Below are 12,589 nucleotides of genomic sequence, written 5' to 3' on the forward strand. Positions count from 1 at the left end.
CTTCTCTACCCAGCCTCAAGGGTGTCGCCTGATGAGGAGTTTTCGGACTTCATCGTACACGAAGATGAGAAGAGAGTAGGGGAAGGCACAGAACCACCAGGTAGGTTTGAGGGGGTACATCCTCAGGGCAACACCCATTCCAGGGCAGTAGGAGAGGAAAGCAGCAAGGGCCGTCTCTTCAAAGAGGCCAAATATTAAGATCTTGTTCTTCATCCCCTGTTGGAAGACAGAGTTCCTCCTGGTCTTACAGATGACCAAATCAGCCCACTGCACCACGACCATACTGACAAAGAAGGCTGTGTGGCAAGTGAACTCCACTTTGAGGTTGTACTTGAAGTGGTTCCTGAATAACTTTTTTTCTTACCTTGTTTGCCCTTTGTTGAATTTGGCCACACTGAACTTCTTCCAGTATTTCAACTATAACAGATTTATTTAGATTTGACTCTATAAACACCAGCTCCTCAGAGACCATCCTTTACCATAGTAGCTAAAGTAATTTTATTCTGCACCCATTACATGAGCTAATTTTCATTAAAGTACTGTATTATCTGATTATATATATTCTTATGTATGTTTTATGCCTCTGCCTTCTTGCATATAAATTCCATATTATTTAGTGACATTATCTTTTTTGTCTACTGCTTGTTCCTATTTCTTCTAACAGCATTGAACACATAATAGTCTTTCAATAATATTTTGTAAATAAATGAGTGGATATTCTTTGAATGAATTCTTAGAAGTAGAATCCCTGGACCAAATGGTATAAAAGTTTAAGTTTTTTGAAGCAAACAACTAAATTTCTTTCATAAATATTATTTTAACTTTTAATTCTATGGATGAGGGTATGTGTTTTTCAAACACTCAACAAATAAAGCAAGATTATATTAAAAATAAATGCAACCAAATTTTTGGATAAAAAAATTACATCTTGTAATTTTATTCTTTATTGCAGAGGTAGAATTATTTATTATTTGTTTTTGTGGTCTTATTTGTATTGCTAATTTATATTTCTTCTTTTGATCTAGTATTACCAATGATTTCTAACTTCAGTTGAAAATGAAAATAACCTTGTAAGTTAAAAACAAAACAAAACAGCTCAGTGGGCTAAAGCCTCCGCCTTTGGCTCAGGTCATGATTTCAGGGTGTTGGGATCGAGCCCTGCATAGGGCTCTCTGCTCAGTGCGGAGCCTGCTTCCCTTCCTCTCTCTCTCTGCCTGCCTTTCTGCCTACTTGTGATCTCTACTTGTCAAGTAAATAAATAAAATATTAAAACAAAGCAAAACAAAACAAAATAATATCCAGGTCTCACTTCTAAAAATTCCGATTTAATTTGTCCATGGTGGGTCCTGCCATTTAAACAAAGCAACAAACAAAAACCTGCTTCAGGGGTTGATAATGTTTTATCAGGTTTGAAAACTGCTTGAAACTCATCAAAAAGTATTTTGTGTTCTTAAACATACAAGCTCAGATTTGAGTCTTCCTCTATGAAATTGGGAGAATAAATGCGGGTAAAATAGACTACCAGAAGATCTTTATTATTTACTTATACTCTCTTTATGTGTGATAATTATCTGTTTGGTCTCAGCTTCAAAGCCACCCTTTCATACTCGGCTGTGTGAAGCTGGTGCTGAAACCCTGGAGAGGTGGTTTTTCTCCTTTACCTGCTGGTTCCTATTAGGTTCTGCCAGTAGGGGGCGCCGCAGGGAGACTAGAAGGTTGGAAGTGGGGGAAGAGACTTTCTGAAACTATGCAGCACTTCTTCACCGAAAGGCAGAAGTTTGTCACGGTGGAAGCAGCCCATTCCAAGTTACAGTTTTTCCAGAAACAGCAAAACCAGTCTCATTAGAGACATCCTCCTCAGAGTTCTGAATCCCAGCTCCTTAGGGTCCTTCCAATGACAGTCCAATAATATCTGAACTTTGTTCCCTCTGCAGAGATTCTGGTCGCAGTCCCACTGGACCCCATCTCCAAGATTGGAAAGGTTAGAAATTTCAGCTTTGTCCTTTCGTTGTCCAGACCCTGGGTTAGCATCTGCTTCCTGCAGTCACTGCTTCCGAATACCCCAGTGTTTCTTTTTAACATTTCAGTTCTTTAATACCTGGTTAGCACTTATTTATACTTCGTTCTCTCAGTGATCATAACCGTGTGACCTCTACATCCAGACTGGATTGCGACCGAACAAGGAGGACTGAATCATTGGCTAATTAAAATGTCTAAGGTGTATTTTGGGCTCTATTTCAGTTTCTAAAAGAGTTAGGGGAAGGAAGAGTTAAGTGGCCCTCTGATGTTGATCCCAAAGGCACAGATTTCAACTCTTTGGTTAAAAAAAAGAAACAAAACAAATGCTCTTTTTTAATAGTGATCTCATTCTAGCCACACACTCATATATTCTTGAGTTGGAGTTGCCTGGTGGGGCTCTTCACTGCAGACCAGGCAGGGTAATGAGTGACACATTATAATAAGGGCGCAGTGCGGAAGAAAACATGATGGGAAGATTATAGTATTAGAAAAGGGATCAGTACGGTGGGCTATTTCTAAATGTGTTTCTGAACGTGTAATTTCTGTTTGATTGTGTCGTCTTCTAAAACAGTAAAATAGTTATTCTTGTCCTACTTACATGATGTGTTTTCTGACAGAAATAAGAAATCATCTAACTAAAAATATTTTGAGGAGTAAGAATTGTTACATTAATAAAATATTTAAGTGTATACAATTAAAAAATTAAATTGTATAAGAAAGCTTATACAAAAGAAAGCTTATTAAGCTTTCTTTGACTATGTTTGTTCCTTCTCACCTCAGGTGCAGGGATCACAAATACAGTCTTATTTATCACCTCTCCATACCCAAATGCAGATAGACATATGTATTTTGAACCATTAACGTAGCGAATAGTCCCGCTTGAAATGCTGGTCTCTGGAAGTTAGGTACTTTGCCTCAGCTTCTTACTCTTATCCTTGAATAATACTGATACCCTCGATATCAGGGAAACAAAGTCATAATCAATGACACCAAGAACTGAGGGGCTCACGAATTTGTATAGCAGTTTCAAGGAAATGACTAAAGAGATATGCAAATATTTAGATCCAAAATTAAATATGAAAATAATAAACTTTGAAGTCTTTTGTAATGTACTTGGCATAAAATGAACATTTTAAAAAGATTAAAGATGATCATTTCTAATATTTGAAGCCATATTAACATGACAGTGTGCTAGTTTTAACTCTCTCATCGGGGTTGGATGGATGGGACAATATGGCGACATCGAGGGACCTGAACCTAAAGTGCCGATTGTCCCGTCGAGACACTTTTATTACCTTGGCTCTCTGATTTTGGCTCAAAGCCTCTTCGTTTTGTCTTTCAAAAATAAATCATGGACTATCTATTGTCAAATGATTCTGTGACATCTTTGAGAGTTTGACTAAACATTTAGAGACTGCTTTTGGACACCATTTTCCTCCTTTTCGCTTCTGAGACTTGGCTCTTGTTATCTGCAATGGATATCAGCTGTGGCTGTACCAACTGGCACCAGAGAAGGCTCATGTGGAAATATATAGAAACCTTCCATTTGGGGCACAAATTTTACCTCTTTGCCAGATTTTTGTGCCAAGAAAAAAAATATGAAAGCAATCTTATCTATTACACACCGAATATAGGAACAATTCTTCCTAAGCATAACAGGAAAAACATTATTTATTGACTCTGATCATCCTGGGCTTGTTTGTAAACCTACCTTTATAGCCCGAGGGGCACACTTGAATGAGAATCGACTCTTCCGAAACAAGAAGGGCTGACAACAGAATATGACACCTGACAGTCTCGGTCCCTTCCTGCCAGGCAAATCTGAAAACCCTGCTGCTGCCCTCCTCTTGTCCACATTCCCTTCTGTCTCTGCTCTGCAGAGGCATTGAGAGCAGCAAGCTTCAGATACTGCAGTTGTCTTGGCACAAACACTCAGATGTGCTGTTCTCTGGCTGCTCACTCTGACTATTGGCAGACGGGATGAACAGGCTGCAGAATCAACCCCATTAGTGTCAACCTAATCCCCTGTAATGGGATCCACACTGGCCAAGTTTAGGCACCATTTCCCATCCCCACCCTCATGTAGTATGTCAGCCCCGCGCAAAATCAAGCAGTTAATAGAAGGGATGATAGCATTGTGTTTGCCGCCACCTTTTGAGGAAAACCAGAACAATGCCTTTGGGAATTGGGTGTTGTACATGTCAAAACTGAGAAAAATCTTCATTTTTGTAGTGAAAGGAGATTATGGAGATCTGTTCACATGAATATTTCTAGATGTACCTTTTTTAGAACAATGCTGTTGGTGCCACTGTAATTAGAGTACTAGTACTCAAGAGAAAATGTAAGCGTTTTCAGCAGGATTGTGTATGTGTGTTTGTGTGTGTGAGAGAGAGAATGAGAGGGAGAAATACAAAAAGAAAGAGAGGAAGAAAGGGAGAGAAACAGAAAGAATGAGGATGAGGATGACTTGTATCACATTATCATCAGGGGAGGAACAGGGAGTGGTTTAATTAATGTTTGCTGCGGTGGACACTTTGACACTGACAAGATATAGCATGAGATTTTTGATGATTAAAAGTCCTTAGAATGTTTTACTAGGTGAGAAATAAAGCTTTTAGATTAAGTTCTTAAAAAAAAAAAAAAAAAAAAAAGATGATCTAGATGAACTTTTGCGGCCCCTTCCTTACCATAAGCTAAAATTCCCTTTTATAGCTCACTGGACTCCTTTGCCTACCATATCTGCCTTTCCAGTTCAGGTCATTTTGAACATCAGAATACATCAAGACACATAGAAATCTGTGCTTTTGGAAATAATACAGAGCAGCCAAAGTCTAAATATCAGCAGAAAAACAATAAATCACTTTGAATGTTGTTCACCAATGACAATGGCCTTGTACTCCCAAGACGTAAAGGACATTGAACAACAGAGAGAAGCATCACAAGATGAACAGCTTGTCTCTGCAGTCTTCAGCAGTGTCCACATGGCTACTGATAGTCATAAGCCCTTGAAATTTCCAAGTTCTGTTGATGGAGCTATGATCCTTACCAATACACTCCAGTAAACCTTGGACCCCTTCTGGTTCAGCTGCCCCTTGATACAGCACCTGTGCATGTACCTGAGGGCCTAAAAATAGCAACAGCAAAACCTACATGGAAATCAAAAGCAAACCCTGTTGTTTTCACAGTTTGTGTTTCCATCGAACTCGTTGTAAGGACACCCACTTAACATACTTTCCCTGATTTTATAGGTAGCTGCAGCACTGTGTTCTTATTTCTTTCCAAATGAGTCCCCCCCCCCTTCAAGAATTTAAAGTTTTGGAGAGCTGAGTCATATTTGCCTACATTTTCAGGATTATGTGGGCGTCCTCTGAAAGCTTTATATAATAAAGGTTTTCAATTGGGAAATATAGGGAATGCTGGACAGACTGAAGTTGCTGTAATTAAAAGTAATTAAGATCCTTTGTGGCAGACTTGGGAGCTCAGAAGGAAGAGCCACAGAATATACCTGAAACTGTCTCCATTTACCTTCCAATCCCTATGCACAGTTATTAAAACCAGGCAGAATAGGAGGAGACTTCTTGATCTTTGTGAAGACTAGGCTCAGTGTGGTCCCTCGGAGAGAATCCCAAGATCCTGTTTGTTAGCTTTTGTCCCTGGAGTTTGGAATCATTTACATCAACTATGGCTCCAATCCAGTTCAGGTCATATTGAACAAATGGGAAAGAATGAATATAGAGGATGTTTTAATTCCTAGCAGAGCTGCCCCTTTTAAGCATGAATCTGAGCATAATAAGTAAGATTATACTAGAGACTTGTATTTCCAACTTCAGCGGCCATTTCTTTTTATAAGAATGTCACATTGTCCATCTGGATTTTAGGTTTGGGATAAGAACTATGCCAAAGCATCTTGGACTCATGAGCCAAAGCAGATTATACCTTTCTCTGCCTCCAACAAAACGTCCATCTCAAATATGAATTATGGTGAAGTGAGTTAAGAATATATACTTCAGCAAAAAGTCAAAAACTTTGGATCTCAACACTTACTCCTGAATCTTTGGGCTCCTCTAGCTTGTTCTTCCCTACCTTTTTCTTTAATACCATTATGTTTGCATCCAGAACTTCAGAACAGCACAGATGTCCCTTGAGTCATCCCCTAAATGACAGTCAGGAGGCAGAGTTAGTTTTAGACACTGCAGAAGCCTGGCAAGTATTGTTATGCTGAGAGAAAGCAACAAAAAAAATGTACAACTCTACCTTTCTTTCAGACAGTTTTAGTACTTTCTATGACATCCTAAATGCAGAGTTGAGAAACGATGTATTTGAATAATCTAATCTGAAAGAGCATTATAAAATACTTCATGGCCATCTTCGGCCATATTGACATGTAATTAAGGAGAATTTAAACTAAAGACATTTCTGACTTCTTATTGCATATATTATTTAAGTACAATGATAATTCATCCCCTTTTTGGTGTTTAGTATAGTTATTTTAAAGATTCTTCCATGTTGTTGGCTGAATTAATTGTTCATTTTGTAAATTACTCAGTAGCATATACCTTGCATCTGTGATGAAAAATAAGTTTCTGCGAGTTCTATTTCTGAATGCTCTATTTGGGTCTATTGAATTATTCTCTGTCCTTACTTCAATACTTCATAGTGTAATTATAACACTAATTTTTTTAGAAATTCTTGAAATCTAGCAATGAAGATCCTTCAAATATATTATCTTTTAAAAAGGTTTTTCCAGTTAGAGGATAAATAAGTTCTGGAGCTATAATGTACATATGTTGACTATAGTTACCAATACTGTATTATATATTAGAAAGTCACTGAGAGTAGATCTTAAAAGTTTTCAACACACATATATAAATTGTAACTATATGAGATGATGTATGTGTTAACTAACCTTATTGTGATGATCTTTTTGCAGCATATACATATATTAAACCATCATATTTTATACCTTAAACTAATGCAATGTTATACATCAATTTTATCTCAATAAGACTGGGGACTTTTTTAAGAAGTGATTTTGTTTATGCAAGACCTTTGCATTTCTATATAAACTTTGAATTAGTCCTAAATTGCTACCAAATTTTTATTAGGCTTTTGTTTGAGACTGTATTCAAACATATGGATCAATTTGGGGAAATCAGTATCTCAACAATAGTGAGTCTTAAAATCCATGAACATGGTATATTTATCCATTTATTTGGGCCTCTTTTAGTTTCTCTTTACAGAGTTTTGTTGTTTTTAGTGTAGAGGCTGTGCTTGACATTCATTAAATCTATTCCTAATTGCTTTTATGTTAGCTTGTAAATTTCCTTTTTCTCAGGGACATAGTCTTAGGCTGTCTGTTTTCCACTGTAGGTAAAACAGTTACCTCATCTGTTTTGTCTAGTGTCTTATTTATTTATTCCAATAGGGTAAGTCTGACATCAGTTACTTCCTCATGAGCAGGAATGAAAATGCTAGAATAATCCTTTTGAAAGAGAAAATATTTTATGTCTCCCATTTTTAAAAACCTTGCTGTGGATCCCCATTTCAACTACAGTGGAAGGCCTCGCAAGTGTCTAGGGTCCTATACAATTCACGTACTATCCTTCCAAGCCAGCTGATTACCTCTCTTCTTGTGGTTATCATTCCATTTCATTAGCCTCACTGTTGGTCCTCAGACTTTCCAGGCAAAGTCCATTGGGTCCTTTGCTCAGATGTCCTTTCTGCCTCTAATAATCTTGCACAGATATCTGTTTGGTAGATTCTTCCTCTTCCTTCAAATCTGTATGTATATCTCATCCTCCCAATGGGGTCTATCCTGATCACCCTACTTAATGTTGGAATCTGTCTTTCCTCTGCCTGGATATACCAATCCCTCTTACCTTATTCCACTTCTTTTCTTTTTGTTGGTAATATTTATCACCTTCTAATGTACTTGTAACTAACTTTTTAAAAATATTTTTCTTTATTATCTTTCTTAGTTTAGCATAACTTCCAGTGCCCTCCCTCCCTATACCTAGTAGACCTGTACTCTATTACTGCTCCCACCTAAGTGCTAGTTTCTACATCTTTGACCTTGATAACGCCCCTCTGGTTCTGTAGAAGACTGATATATGGCAGACTGAATGTGTGGAGAAATGAACACACCAAAAACAGCTCTCAACCAACTCACATGAGTTACTCCACAACTATGACAGCTCTCTCAGGCCTTTTATGCATAATTCCCAAGGCTGTGCTTAATTTTTATTTTTCAGAATTTCTGTGCAATACTAAGTAACAACCTCTCACCATAGTATTTGACATAACAATACATCGATTGGTTGCTTTCATAGCCCTAATTCAGTTGCCTACTATTATACTTTCCAGAACATCTACTACTAAATAAATTATTTGAATCCAAATTCAGGATATGCTTTTGAGAAAACCCAAACTAAGATATCAACTGCAGTATAAGTTTCATGAAGGCAAAGATTTTTTTATTACTATTATTATTTTAATTGATGCATCTCAAATCCCTGTAATAGCATCAAGTGCAGAAAAAGTGGGCAAATATTTGTGGAATGAATTTATGAACTTAATAGATATTTTCCAGAAACATTCTCTAGTAATGATACTCATAAAAAGTATCTGAGTTTTCATTCATTATGTTTAGAATTCTGAGTGTCAATTTTAGAAATGGAAAATAAGCTTCATTACTATGTGCATTTTAAGATTTCTTTAATGATTAACAAATATTTCTTTAATAATTACTAATTTTGTATTTCTAAAGTTTTCTTGTGGTTATCCATATATTATGAATTGGTTTGTTCTTTGTAGTTGTGGGACAGCAATGTAAAATATTTTTAACATTTGCTTTTTTTTGCAAGTGTTTTTCCTTGTTTTTTTTTTAAATCTTCCAATATATTTTATATCTAGAAATTCTGTATTTATGTAGTTGGATCAGTTGATCTTTTTTTGAGACTATTCCTATTATGTACTCAAAATACAATGTTTTTTTTCCAGTATTTTGTGTCTTTTTAAATTATGTTCACTCTTTTTTGTTGTTGTTGTTGTTTAAGGTTTTATTTGTTTATTTGAGAGAGAGAGTGTGTGTGTGAACAGGGAGTGGGGGGGGGGGACAGAGGGAGAAGAATAGAGAGAAGCAGACTCCCTGATGAGCAGGGAGCCCAGGAGTGGGCTCTATCCCAGGACCCTGAGATTATGACCAGAGCCAAGGCAGACAATCAACTGACTCAGCCATCCAGGTGCCTCAAATTATGTTCACTCTTAATTTTACTGAGAATCTATTATATTTCAGATGACTGTTTCCCCTTCAATATAGAAAACTAATTGCCACAGCACTGTTTTTTGAATATATTGAATTGTAGTTTGAAGAATGAATAGGATTTAACTATGAGGACAAGGAAGGGAAAGATTTTCAACAAATGTAATCCCGTGGTAGAAGACAAAAGTGTAATTAAAAAATAGTGGAATCTAAGACCTATGAATAATTTAGCACATGACTGGAAAAATTAGTTTGAAACTCTATACTTAGTTCTGGATCCCATTTCTATTATACTACTATGTCTTTTAAATGAGCAGATGGTGCCTGTGTCAGAGATAGTAGTGTAGTCCACCAAGTAGTCCACGTGCTCCCCTGCATATCCTAGCCTCCCTTGCAATTATATTTAAGCCATGTGATTAGATCTGTACAAAGAACTGTAAGTGGAAATTATGTCAGTCCTGGTGGGGCTGATGCAGTAAAATGTATGTGCCTATTCTATTCACATTTTCTCCTTCTGTGAAACTGTCAGAGGAACAGTGTTGAAAATGCTAGAGATGGCAGAAACTTCAGCATCTAGAACCGTATAAGCATAGTCCCTAGACAATTTGTGTGGGACATTTAATGAGTGTGAAAAGTAAGCCTTTATTGTATTTGATTTCTAAAGTATGGGAGATAACTTTCTGCAGCATCGCTTACTTTGTCGACTAAAACTCTATCTAAAACCACAAAATTTAATAGAACTCATTAACATTCATTCCAAACCTATTGCTCCATCAAAATTTCTAATTTCTGTTAATGGCAGTCTGGTTCCTTAACTTCATAGGAATGATCTGAGGATTAAGTAAATGAATATATTTGGGACACTTGAAATTTAGCAACTTCACAGTAAGTTTTTGATATCATTTATATTTTTGTTAGTTACTTAGCTGCAGAATCTTGGCCTTGCTTTTGCTTAAGCCTTGTTCTAATTTCATTTGTTACCAATATATTTATTCTATCTCCTAGAGTTAGCATTAAATCAAGCTGACTTCTATTTCCACTCCTGCCACCTTAGTTCAAGCTTGACTTAGTCTATTGTAATAGTCTGATAACTGGAGTGCCTTCCATTATAAGATTAGTTTTGCTGTTATGGAGGAAATACAGACAATCAGATTTCTCTCAAACTTAAATTGTTGAGTGCTTTTCTATTGCATGCTAGGGTTGAATTTTCATTTTAGTTTCTCTGCAATGGAAGCCCAACTTACACGTAGGCTTTATTGTATATCATACCCTACAGAACTTTTTCTCTAGTTCTACTATATCACTATCCTCAAAACACGTCCTATATTTTTCTGCTTATAAGCTTTATTGGGGTATAAGCATTATTTACTATAGCAAATATTTTAAATCTTATTTAAGTTCCAACTCAAATTCTACCTCTTTGTAGGTTTTCCATGATTTTCCTAACTAGAAGAAACTTCTGTTCAATTCTTAATGTACTTTGCATCTGTTCTATATCTTTTTACATCTTGGAGATACTATGTATTTATTTATTTGATACTATGTATTTAATACAGAAACTCATCTTTAATTTTTATCACCACTTAAAGCAGCATCCTAAATCTCACAGGTTAACTATATGTGTTTCTCAAATAAATATGGGTAAAAGCTAACAAACCGTAAGTGAGAAAACTTGCATGCTGAGTTATTGAGAATCTACATTTCTTTTGCAGAATTTAATTGTTATTTATGTATTTATCTAGGTCTTTTTTTTAAAAAAAAAGATTTTATTTATTTATTAGACAGACAGAGATCACAAGTAGGCAGAGAGGCAGGCAGAGAGGAGGAAGCAGGCTCCCTGTTGAGCAGAGAGCCCGATGCAGGATTTGATCCCAGGACCCTGGGATCATGACCTGAGCCGAAGGCAGAGGCTTTAACCCACTGAGCCATCCAGGCGCTCCTATTTAGGTCTATTTTTAATTCAAATCATTGAATTGAATCCAGAGCATTTTATTAATCGTTAAATAAAACATTCAAATTACCTGCTTTTACTTTTCTACTAGGTAACATTTTTGTTGTTATCGTCTTAACAGAAAATCAATGACAGTCTCAAATTTCCCTTGTAGAAAAGTCTGGATTAAAATATATTTATGAGGGCAACATGAAATAGCAAAATTAGAAAAAAAAGACTAGAGACACTAAAGATAAATACTGCTATACTTTGAGAAGGAGGAGGAGATATGAAAGGTCCTCCAAAGCAGCTGCAATTATGAATATCAATAAGAAGACATGAAAGAACAAGAACTACAAATGAGCATTTTAAAAAGTAGAGAAAATGTGATAAATTGTAGTACTATGGATAATCACAATTAACAAAACAGAAAATAATTAAATAAATCAAATGAAAGCACTATAGTGATAAATGAGGTTGGACTTGTTCAAGAGCTCTGTTATTAGTAATTTCTGCTCGTGAGAAAAAAAATAAGGAGAGAAAGAATTTCTCTATGAAAATAAAAGATAGGCATCTATGCCCTATTACACTTACTGAAATGGTCTAACAGTGAGCTCTCCATAGGGATGAGAATCTACAAATAGGCAAATGTCTCTGAATCCTCTGGGATGCAACCTCTGTCGGATGACTGCCACTCAAGCAAGTACTTAGAAGATTCAGGTCACTGAAGAATAACCTTTTCCTGCCTGTGTTTTCTTTCGCCTAGTGTGGCTATGAATTACACAGCAGGGAAGGGGTTTGTCTGTGCTTATTAAAGACACTCAGGATTGAACACATATGGTTTCTAATACCTAAGGTTAACTGTAGTAACTCTTTAGAATATTCCTAAAGAAATAGTGACCTAGGATACTGATAATTCTTAAAAATGCACCTGCAATGGTATAAATTATTAGATTCAATTCTAGAATTAAAAAAATAGAAAAATGGACTATTGGCCTAGGAAATATGGCCTAATCCCAAACTCTAGGATTTGTGTTGTGTCCATATATACCTCTGAAATAATGGAACTGTTAGCCTTGCACCTAGAGCTCTCCAAAACTGAGCTTATTAGTCTAATCTGTGCAGAAATGAGTGTACTGACCTGTCCTATTTGGTTCTTCCTATTCAAATTAAGTTAGAGCCACAGACTTAACTTAAAAGTCACAGTTATGTGCCAATATCAACAGGCCAAAATTAATGGCCTTTGTACACTCTTTGTCCTAATGCCTATTGCTGTAAGTGGCTGCTTACATGTTAGAGTTGCTTTGATTTGAGAAAGATACAATTCAAAAAATATATACAAATTCTAAAGACACAAAGTTCATAACTTCTATGCTGTT

This window comes from Mustela lutreola, chromosome 1 (assembly GCF_030435805.1).
Source record: "Mustela lutreola isolate mMusLut2 chromosome 1, mMusLut2.pri, whole genome shotgun sequence".
Lineage (NCBI taxonomy): Eukaryota > Metazoa > Chordata > Mammalia > Carnivora > Mustelidae > Mustela > Mustela lutreola.